The 11,883-nt window shown below is 43.2% G+C and overlaps 1 long non-coding RNA gene across 1 annotated transcript; it reads left to right on the top strand.

Annotated features, from left to right (window-relative positions):
* The first annotated feature begins 545 nt into the window (after positions 1 to 545).
* On the top strand, positions 546 to 8,316 carry LOC147596449 (uncharacterized). Its single transcript, XR_015261466.1, has 3 exons — positions 546 to 835; positions 4,788 to 5,966; positions 7,910 to 8,316. It is a non-coding gene; the product is annotated as an uncharacterized LOC147596449 (long non-coding RNA).
* The last annotated feature ends 3,567 nt before the right edge of the window (positions 8,317 to 11,883 follow it).

Genomic DNA, 11,883 nt, shown 5'->3' with positions numbered 1-11,883 from the left:
AAGCGGGATGCTGCTAAATTCCAAATACAACAACAAAAAAGCACTAGGATGGAGCTGCACATGGCATCTTCAGTCCCTCAGACATAGCCTTCTTTCTGTCTCCGGAGGCAGGGAGGGTCCTTCCTTCTCGCTCCGAAATGTGAGTAAGCATGGGTTAGTGTCAAAGATTTTTGGTATACACACACACACAGATGCTTATTTTGATTTTTTGTTAAGCTGCTTTACCATCACAGACCCCCCAAAAGCCTCACTCCCCACTTTTCTGAGGGGTCTGGATCAGAGCCAGCGTGAAGTTATGGAGCATCCTATGGCCGTGAAATGACACGGGGTTATTTTACCTTTGCAGCTTTCACTGGCCTGAGTTTTTTCCTCATACATCGATGTGTGAGGATACATCTAAACTGGGAGCTTTCCAAAGGTGGACTCACCTCTTTGCTCAGACCTGGGGTGCAGGTGCAGGGAGGCAGCTGGGCTTGTGCCAGGTTGAGATGAAGACCAATGCCTGTTGGAGGACGAGGAAAGTCTCCTGTTGAACACTCAAACATTGGAGGCGTTTGTCTAACAGGTAGTTTGCACAAGCCCTATTTTTGAAACTCCCTAGGTAAACTGTACTTTTGCTCTCTCCTCTGTGTGTGTGCTTTGAGAGCTTTACTGCACGGCATAAGTTTGTTCAGGCTCCTGACCACGGCCTTCTGCTGTTTAAAACGCAACGATTAACCTCTAATTGCAACGGCCCCTCTTGTTTTCATCGTGTCAGCTGATGGCATTTCCAGTTCCAGTGTGAAAACCAGATGGAAGTGGCACTCGTAGGCACCTTCTGTGACACCAGAGTCAGGTAAGGTCCAACTAAGGACTTACAGACAAGTGCTGTTCCTAGATGTTGGGGAGTTCTGATAAGACTAGCAAGAGTTGACTGAACCATTGGGGTTGCTAATATGAAATTGAAAGCTCCTCTCCCTCCCAGCCCAAGTGTTTTTCTAAAAGGAATTGAATGCATTAGAGAAGGAAATTATCGCCAGAGAAGTAGAACATATCCTGCTGCTACTAATGGGAAAATGAACAGCGACTCAATAAATAGTAATGTAAGATATAAGATTGTCTTGACCCAGTGAGCCATTAGCAAAAAAGCAAAGAATTTAAATATTCACTCTATGCTATAAATATTAAGAAAATTATTTTTAAGTAGTAAAAACCCAGCCAATCGCTCTACCCTCAGACTGTTCCTTCCTAGAAGATCAGAATTTTTTCTTACTTTAATGAGGATTTAGTCTTTATTTTTTACATATAAATGCTGCATATCCTGTTGATAGTAAGAACAGTGAGGAAGCACTCAATAAACAATGATCTGAAACAATTTTTTTTTCCAGAAATATCATTGTTATTCTTCCCTGTGATTTGCATTTGGTTTGTTTTCTTTTTTTCCTTGAAATGTCTAAACAGTATAAGCATTCCTGGAAAGTATTTGTATTTTTATTTTACGCACTTCCTCCTTTCAAGTGCTTCACTCTCAACTTGGAGTTTCCCAGGGCTGGCATGCCAGTCTTCATCCGGCACCAGCCACGGTGTTTACACAAATACAGTCCAGCCGCATCTTAGTCACTGTGTCAGCTTTTCTGCTGCATTTGGTAAATGCTGATGCTCATTCACAGGTGCCCAAGGCTTAAACTGTACTGTTCATTTCTCCTATGGCCTTGCTTAGTAATTCCATCTTCCTCAAGGATGACTTCTCAAGGGCGGGAGATACTTCACCCAGTTGCCAGTCCCGGACAGCCTGATTCCTTACCATTTGAAGTTTAGCTTTCATGCTAAGTAAGGTATTCAGCGTCGTTAGAAGATCATCCCTTTGTGCTCAGCACTGGTGAGGCCGCACCTTGAATGCTGTGTTCAGTTTTGGGCCCCTCGGTACAAGAAGGACAATGAGTTGCTGGAGCGCGTCCAGAGAAGGGCAACGAAACTGGTGAGGGGTCTGGAGCACCAGTCTGATGAGCAGTAGCTGAGGGAACTGGGGTTGTTTAGTCTGGAGAAGAAGAGGTTGAGGGGACACCTCACCGCTCTCTACAACTGCCTGAAAGGAGGTTGTAGGGAGGTGGGTGTTGGTCTCTTCTCCCAAGTAACAAGTGATAGAATGAGAGGGAACGGCCTCAAATTGTGCCAGGGGAGGTTTAGATTGGATATTAGGAACAATTTCTTCACCAAAAGCATTGCCAAGCACTGGCAGCACTGGAACAGGCTGCCCAGGGAGGTGGTGGCATCACCATCCCTGGAGGTATTTAAAAGACGTGCAGATGTGGTGCTTAGGGACATGGTTTAGTGTTGGACTTGGCAGTGCTAGGTTAGCGGTCGGCCTCAAGGATCTTAAAGATCTTTTCCAATCTGAATGATTCTATCATTTTATGATTTGTAAGTCCTCTTTATTTTCTGGCATGACACACATGTTGAGCTCTTGAGGTATTCCAGGGAGCAGTTCAAGGCACCTACAAAGAGACAGCACTTAAGCCCTTCCAGGAGAGGGCGAGGAAGCCCAAAGGGTTCAGTCAGTGTTTTGAGGATCACATTAAAATTCCTTCTAAATCCCAGTCCTTTCTAAACCCTCCCTAACTGATCCAGGACTGTTATTCCTGATAACTGCCCTGCCCTGTTGTAAATACCCACAGCACAGATGCAGCTTTAGGAGTCCAGAGCTAGTGATGTCCCACCACTGGCCATTAATAAAATTAGGGTAAAGTAGTAAGATGCATTGCCAGAAAGCAGCTAATTTAGAGCAAATAAGAGGGAAAAAAGCTCTAACTCCTGTCTGCAGTGTCTGGATAAATATGAGTTTGGGAATATTGATGAAAATGTAATTAATTAGTGGTTAAAAATAAAAGACTTCTGCCTGGCCATAATCTATGTCACATCTAGCTTTGGTGGAATACTTGCAATTGATTAATTAATTTCTAGCACGTGTTCATCAATTTATGTTCAAATATTAACAGAAGCAGTTGAGAAGAACATAGTCTTACACAGCCCTGATGGTAGCAGCCACGTTATCAGATTGTCCACTTAGTATATTTTACTGAAATCGAGTACATCTGAATACTTTTGAGATTATGAATGATTTACTAATTAATAGGGCTAACCTGTCCCTTCAATTATAGTTTACAAATTGTTTTAAATTACTTAACCAGTTTCTGGCTTCCTGCTGCTTGTTTTCCACGCTGTGGTAGAAAAGAGGTCAAGGTACACAGTACAATTATGATTTATTGATTTATACTGTGGAAGGGTAACTGTCTTCTTGGCAAGGCTTTAGTTTTGCAGTGGCTTAAAAAAAGGCTGTTAGGCAATGACTAATATTATAGCTCTCATTTAACACGATTAAATGGTTTTATTTTATTTGGCAGTGGCAGGTAGAGTTTGAGAAACACAGAATCACTTAATTACTGGAGTGATGGGTGTCTTGGAAAGACTAATTGAGACAGGTAGGAAGTTTCATTACTTTTGTTTCAGTGTGGACCTAGCAGATCTTGGGTAGTTCCTTTCAATTTGAAAATTCGTCATGTGGCATTATAAATGTTGTAGCTGGGGAAAAAAAAAAAAAAAAAAAGAGGTCCCAATCACTTTGATTCACCCAGTTCACACTAACATGGATTTAAACCCTGAGTCATATGTCTCCTAGCATGCATGATATGCTAATGTTCACAGTATGCTCTGCACCAATTTATCTCAAACATTACTGAGACTGCAAAGAAGTGGTAATGGAGTTTGTATCCCTGGAGAGACCACTGTGTCCCAGCTGAACAACCATCAGTTGCTTTTAGTGGCTTTTCCTTGATCACAGCAAGTCGGTAATCTTCATGTTCAGAGGTGTCTGTTCTCAATAAAATCCTTAATTTGAACAGGGAGGAGCAGGAGAGCAGAGCGGTACCCTACCGAATTCCTACAGGAGCCATGCTCTTGTTCAACGGGTTGGCACAAGCAACGGTCGAGGTGTCTTGCTCCCCAGCATCATCATCGTTCCCCTGTGGCACTGTGAACTTTGGTTTTTGGTTTTTTTTTTCATATTGATGATTGAATATTCAGGTTGCTTTCCATGGGGAAAAGCATTCACTTTCAGTCAAATGCGTGTGCACAGATAACCTTTCCCTTCCTATTCAATCACAAAGTCCAAACAAATATTCATATATTATCTCCAAGAGAAAACGTAACCTTGATGCTAAGATGATGTTAAAGACCCTGTATTTGCACAGGATGAAACGCAGCAGTGTTCAATGCTCACTTCAGCGATGATGCGATGTATGAAAGAAAAAAAAAAGAGACACAACCGCAAATGAAAAAAAAAAAGGAACTTAACGTGTTATCTATAATATTTCCTCTTCCTTTGACATTGAGAAGCATGTTTGTTTTTAATCAAGGTCAGACATTCTGGAGTACACTAGTCATATGTAAAGATAGTGCACTGTCCTGTTGAATGGTGAAAATTATAGTGGTATCAAAAACAAGAAATACTTAATCAAATGTTAATAATGCCTGTGTCCTTGGTGTGTCTTTCTGGCTTCTTGACGCATTGAAAAGCCTTGACATTTGTATTACTTACCAAAGCAACATCACAGTAAACCGCTGTTTTGCACCATTAGTAATTTTCACCATTTTTATAGAAACTGACAACACCGATAATCTGGAAATCTTGCCTGAATAAGGCAAAAGCGTAAGGTTTTTGGAAGAAAAACAATGTCTCTGGAAGAAGCTGAAGCCTGAATTCACTGAATTCACTGATTTCACAATTCCAACCAGTCGTGTCCTTTCCACAGCAGGCGAGGAGCGGGCTCTAACTCACCACCCACCCCCACAGCCCCCTTGCAAGACATGTGCTGCCCGTCTTTGACTTGCACTGTTCACCCACCAGTTGTCCAGCGTGTATTACAGAGCTTACGCATCCTCTTGATAACAGCTCAACAAAAAGCAGGAGAGCACTGGGAAAAAAAAAAAAAAAAAAAAAAAAAAAGTGCTGTAACAGGGGACAACCTTAGCAGGCTGTCGTGTAGAAAACGAAAGGAAAGGAGAAAAGTGAAGCAGGAAACTGTGGTCACAGACAGACTTTCTGCCCCAAACTTGACAGCCTGAAACACAAGTAGAAGCATCACTCTCTACAGCCTTCACAGCATTCCCGGAAACCAGTTAAAGATCAATCCAGAAAGAAAAACAAGCCTGAAACAACCTCTCGAAATCAAATAGAGCTATTTTTATTGCCTCAGAGAAAAATTCCCCAAACACCTAGGTCCTGCTTGCAACGAAGCCAGGTCAGATTTTGCTGATCCTGGGCTATGGGCTGGGTTGCCATCTGCCCAGGTGGTCCACATCGTACAATTCAGCGAGGGCTCCTGGTAGCCTTGGTAATGGCTAAAGCTGAGACCTGGAAAGATCCCAGGACACCAGCAAGCTACTCTGCTCTCTCTTCCTTGCCTCTTGACCCTCAAGAGCCCCAGCTTTGCTCTTCCCATGTCCTTTACTTCTCTCACCTTGTGCCAGACCAATTTCCAAAGCTCTTTCCTAATATCCCAGTCATATGCATGTCCTGGGGGTCCAGACAGTGAACTGCTTTTCTTCCAGAACATAGCTGGAACTTGCATGTTCCATGAGGCTGCACAAACTGAAGACATAAAGAGGGGTTTGATCTGGTGGAACTAGTTCTTCTTCAAGATCTACACCATCAACACACCCGACGCATGGGCACTGCAATGTCTTATCTCTGTCCCACCTAGACTTGCAATCTGGATGCCAGCAGTAGCCCTCTGGAAGAAGATCGACCCTACAGCACGATCCTAGAGCCCATCAGCTCCTTATGCACTGAGGTGTCCTCTGGTGTCCTTGGCAGAAGGGACAGCTGCCAGGTGCCACGTTTGAGAACAAGAGCATGCCAACACGCAGGATCGCAGGCGGGCGGCGGAACACAAGCTCACATATCGATATAAACGGTCAGCCGCCACCAGGTAAGGTCTTTCTAAAGCTGACGTACCAATCATTGCATTCCACTGTCTTGGCTGACCCCAGTCATGCGCTGGGTTGACTAACGCTGTATTCCAGATTTTTGTGGAAGATCTGGAGATTCAGTTTCTCCACCTGCAAACAAAAAAATAGCATTTATAGTCACAACACCAGTCAGTTAAGACCATATTTCCTGCCTGCAAATATAAAATAAAATTCTAGCCAGTGAAATCTGTTGTTAAGAAATATTATCTGAGAGCTGCTGGATCAGGATTTGACCTTGAGAAGCAGCAGAGCAGTCGCTGCCGACTGTACCCTGCCAGTGCAAATGAAAACCGTCACCCCAGGCCAAATCCTGCAGTTAATAACCAGGCTAAGACAATGACATCCACTGTCACTGGTTTGTTTTCTGTGTTTTCAGTTTTGGCCTAGAATCGGTCTTACCAGGAAGACACTCTTCTTCTTCTTCCTCTTCTTCACACTTATTAGGATGAAGTATCCCCCATTCTTTCCCGCTCTCTATTCTTTCCATAGAAATGTTGACATGCAAACCTCCCCTCCCAAACCCAAGAAGTATTACTTGTTTAAAGTCCTATTTATTTATTTAAGACTAAATCACCAAATACTGAGCTACTGTCTCTCCAGTACAGGGAGTTAAACATGCCTTTACTTCCCTTTCCCCTAGGAAAACCAGAAATAATGGACCTAATTTTGAGCAAAATATGTATTGCCACCACCGATATAAAACTCATAGAAGACCAAAAAAAAAAAAAAAAAAAAGGTGCTTTAATTACTTTCAACATAACAATTTTCCTTCTCCAGTAGATATCAGATTAAAATAAGCAGCAAACAGCTCAATGAGTCAGAACTAACGAATTCTGAACACTTGTGGTCTGCAGGCACTAACTTCGTGTTTTACGATCTAGATGTTAACCTACTTCGTGTGGTACGTAACACACTGCCTCTTGGTGGCTAGCTAGTACTTCTGAAGGGAAAAAAAAAAAAAAAGAGTAATTCTTACAGGATTTAGGAGAGTTTTTTAATATGACCAGAGAAGACATGAATAGAAATGCACACTCTGATTCTTTGCTAAATTCACACAGTTTCAGAAAGCCATGACATTTTAAAATCATGTTAGCCTCCGTTTTATGAGGAGCAGAAAAATCTCGACTTCTGTTTCCTTTGTAATAAAAGATTGTTTTCACGAACATTTAAGGCTTCTTTCCTGGGTTAGGAAAGCAAGATGATATTGTTTTTCCATTTACTTTCTCCTCTAGAGCATGCTGCTTTCAAAAACAAGGTCTGTGTCCCCGGGGTCGGATGGCATAACTGCGTACGCTGGCTCCGAGGATTTAACTGTCCGTCTCCTGAGGCCACACGGGATTCTTTTCCATGCTTGGAGGATTATCTTTAATATTAATCTCCCAGCGTTTGTAATGAGCCATTCCGTTTGCAAAGTCAGAAGGCTTGCTACTAACTGCCTGGCATTCGCGCTGTCGGTTCTTGCTCGGCGCCTGCCTCTTGCAGGGGGTGGTTTTTAAGGGGGGGTGGATTGTTTCCCAGCTGGGCAAACCGCTGTCGTAGGTCAGTCTTAGTCCGCGGAGGGCCAGGATGAGAGGTCTCCTAATGCGCAACAGAGGTCTTTTGCCAGCACTGAGTATAAGGAGGTATAGTCTTAACCCCGAGAAGCCCCTTAGCGCTGTAAAGTAAGATTATTCTTATTAAATCTGCCTCTCAAGATGGAAAAAATTAAAATCTGTAGGCACAGGGTCCTTGGAGGAGAATCGCAGTGTTTGCCTTAGGTGCTCTGAATCGGCGTGCCATGCTCGTCTAAGGGCAGAGAGTCACACGTGGAAATAGTGGGGAAACAACTGGGTGATGGAAAACATGAAAAAAATGAATGCAAGGAAGCTCTCAGCAGTTTCTCCTCTTTGCGTGTGCCCTACAGCTCTATTTTTTTTCCTGCCAGAAGTGGGAATCCTTCCAAGGAGCTGCCCAGAGCACATGTAAGGGATGGCAGAAGCCCTAGACACCTCACTGTTTATACAGCAGACGGCTAATTAGAGCACTGCTCGCTAACGAGGGCAGAGCTTCAGGTCCTCCGCAGCCCCACCAAATTCAAACCCACCTCTTAAACCTCGAGACTTGTCTGATGATGGGCGAGTCTCCACCTGGCACCAAGAGGCCTGCGTGGCTCGTGCAGGTACAGCCTGTGCGCTGCAGCGGGGGCGGCTGTGCCATCGTCCCGCGCGAAGGACCCCCTGCACCCACCTGGTGAGGAACAACTCGCCATCGCTCGTCGTCAGCACTCAACCAGGATTTCTAGCGAGGTTACTGTTTTTTTTTTTTTGTCCATTCTTTTCTTCCCCTTTTCTTGCACCCCTGTTGGCAACCGTATACCCCGTGCCTGGATGCGTGACTCTTTCCAGTTAGGAAACTGGGAAATCACACGCTTAACTTCGATTCAGGAATTGCAAAGCAAGAGCCAAGAAGTTTCCAGGGAAACCTGTTTCATAACCTGGACTTTAGTGTTTCAGCTTCCAGATTGAGACTGAATTTATTTTTATTGTATTAAATTCTTGCCTTCCGTGATTATTTTCTGTCTGTGTGTACACGGTGACACGTACTTGTGTTTCACACATGCTTTGAATAAAATCACTGTCTGCTCCGATCAGTGGTGCTACAGCACAGGAGTGACCACACCGTCTTCAAAACCTACCTGTTGAATTGGGGAAAATCCTGACAGCTTCAGTAAAAACCCTTCCCTGCACTTTTGACACTAGCCATTGTTGAGAGACGTTCCTGGAGGGATCTCCAAGCCGTATGTTTTAGCCAGGGAGTGGTGTCACGGTTATTAAGTCTACGCGCTCAAGCTGTGTGCTCACAGTTCCCAGAATATTTTCTGGATATCCGGGAAAGTCCTCCTGGAAGTCTGTGTGGCAAAATAATCCTGCGAGTAAAACCACCACCTCCAGGAAGAGCAAAGCATTCACCTTCCTGGGGATGCTGAGCTGGACAGCAGGACCAAAGAGATGCCACGTTAGTCTTTGGGTTTGCACAGAAAGCAAAAAATGTTGAAATGCAATAACAACCAAAAAAATATATTGACTTTTTTTTTTTTTCAAAATTTCTTGTATTTGTGAAAATGCTGTCAAATGCTTTGACTTTGTTAAAACCCAACCAACCAACCAAAACCATTCCTAGGGGTTCTGGGCTACGCTTTAGCCAATTTACACAACTATCTGCTCATTTTTGGCACATCATTAGTTCCAGGTATTTCCTTCAATAATGTTTGAGTATTGCATTTCAACTATTTCCATATACTTACTGCATACAGGAGTTTTATATTGTAATTATTTCTATGTATTTATTGCATAGAAGATGATTTTGAACTATGAAATGAAAAATTGATATTATTTTTATTTTTTCTGTGAAAACTAAGAGAGTAACATACTGAATTGAGCAGATGAGCCCAAACTTGCATGTGCTATTTTCACTACATCTTACTGCCAGTAGAAGTAACACAGGAGCGAATTCTGCTGCTAGCAAACTGGGCACACATTCTGATTTCTTACTGGTTTACACCAGTGCTGGTGAAGCAGAATCTACAATAGTAGCTCGGAGTCTGCAGTATAGGCTGAGCTATAGTGAAATGTTTCTGAAGGCAGGATACGCCTGAACTTAAGGACTTTTTTAGTCAAGGCTCTGCATGATCTGTCAACTTAGCATAATTTTATGTTGAGCACATAGGCAATTTATTGATGTAAAGCTCTCAATACAATTTAATCCTCTGCAGATCAAAGCTCTCACTGTGCAGTTCTCTGCGGGATGATGATTTTGGATTTAGGATACTGGAGTACTAAGCATTTGCATGGTAGAGACAGAACATGGATATATTGGGGCACTTAACTAGATTCTAGAGAGAAAAAAAAAAATTCTGAACATTTCTGTTCAAGTCCCTGACATGAATTGTCCTATTTTGGATATAGAATCATAGAATGGTTAGAATTGGAAGGGACCTTTAAAGGCCATCCAGTCCAACCCCCCTGCCAGGAGCAGGGACATCTCCAACCAGATCAGGTTGCTCAGAGCCCCGGCCAACCTAGCCTTGAACATTTCCAGGGATGGGGCATCTTTGTACCAAGGAAAGTGAAATCAGAGTCTTCCGCAGTGGCTTTCTCTAAGACATCACCTAAAAGATGTCTGTTGAACTTAGCGTTTTCCCCGCTTATGCACTTGAATGTGAAATATAATGAGAAACTTTTTTAAAAAGTGCACTTACTTACGTTGGCATACGAGTGATGACAAACTCTGGAAATACATCCATTTGTTCATCAGATCTACATCCATTTTTAAGTAGCTTTAGGTGAAGCTTGTCTGGAAAAGGGGTCTCCTATACACCGCACACCAGGAAATGTTACATCCATATTAACCACAGCTCCTTCTACCCCTCAAAAAATGGAGAATGGCCTCTTGTGGAGAAATGATGGCTCCTTGTATATGGAAAAAAATCAAAGGTAGCAAGCGTGCCGGTGTTCTTCACTATATAGGAACAAAGAGAAGGGTTGAATGAGTTAGTCATCTCTATGCTTAGTTTGAGAGGTATCTAGCCGTGGATCCATTTGTCTCGTAGAAACAAAGAAATGTTTATACTCTTTGTCAAATTTTAGATAATGCTTGAGATCAGGGAAGGACAGGAGGCGTTCTGTTTGGTTAGGTTAAGCCAAGCCAGCTGTGAAGTGTTCCCGTCCAGGTGTGGCTGTCGGGCACATCTGAGTCAGAGCCCACAGCTGCCCTGCTCCCATCCCAATCTTCACCTGCTCGGGCAATGTCAAAAAGGAGCAGAGAGAGACCACGGCTATTAAAACACTGCATTTTCTACTGACAGAATATATATATATAAATATATTTAAATGGTTTTAGAACAATAACAAAATTCATGTCAAGATCTTAAACCACGTGAGCACCACCTAGAAATTTAAAACTCAACAAATGCTGGCAGCGGACGTCATCCCGCCGATCTGCTCTGAAAATGCTGATGCACTTACAGTAAATCCCTAACCAGGCCAGTTGTGCAACCAGTCGAAGTGACACAAAGTATTAACATTTATGGTGGTGAGTCAAAAATCAAACAAACATCCCTCTTTTATAAGCTTTCTCACAGCATGCAGTAGCATGTACTGCGAGTAATGAAACATCTGGTACGGCCCCGGCGCTCTCGCAACTGAGCAAGTGTCGCAACCGTTCTGCAGGGCCAGGGCTCATGTTATGGCTTTAGTCAGGAGATGAGAAGTATCAGCAATGCTCATCGCAGTGGCTTCAGGAAGAATGAAATAAAATAAATAAAAAAAACCCAACTCTTCAAGTTTCCTGTGTAGAAAATAAAAAAAAAAAAAAAGTGGAGAATCACTATATTGCAAAAGGTCCAAAACTCATTTTAGCTCCAGACTGAGAGACTCATTTCGATGATGCTTGCCGTTCACTCAAGTGCCCAGAATGTCCCTCTTCAGCAGGTGCAGGTATGGGCAGAAAAGTGAATTACGAAATACGCTCAGATGGTTTGCTCTCGTGTAAAGTCTCTCACCGTGCTTCAGGCGCAGGTTTCCCCCTCTGCATCTCCACGACTGCCCGTCTATATTCTGTATGTTGCCCACAGTGAAGCGGGGCTCACTTCTCCCTCACCCTCACCCCTCCCAGTAAGTTTTGCCCACAAAGACTTGTCCCTGTTTGCTCCCTGGCATGGCCAACATAAACAGTGCCAACAAAATTCCCGGGGGTCAGAAATCTAAGAGTTGATGCAGCAGAACGTGTCCTAATTAAATGTAGCCATACTCTCATTTCCCATCCGTTCAAATGTTTACTTAAGAAGCACTTGTTTGAGCGCTTTGCTGACTAGAAGTAGTTTCCCATGCCTGTGAATGC

This window comes from Chlamydotis macqueenii, chromosome Z, assembly GCF_036417535.1.
Source record: "Chlamydotis macqueenii isolate bChlMac1 chromosome Z, bChlMac1.mat, whole genome shotgun sequence".
NCBI classification, from domain to species: domain Eukaryota; kingdom Metazoa; phylum Chordata; class Aves; order Otidiformes; family Otididae; genus Chlamydotis; species Chlamydotis macqueenii.
The sequence above is the reverse complement of the archived record's forward strand: the minus strand, read 5'-3'. Positions and strand labels throughout refer to the sequence as shown.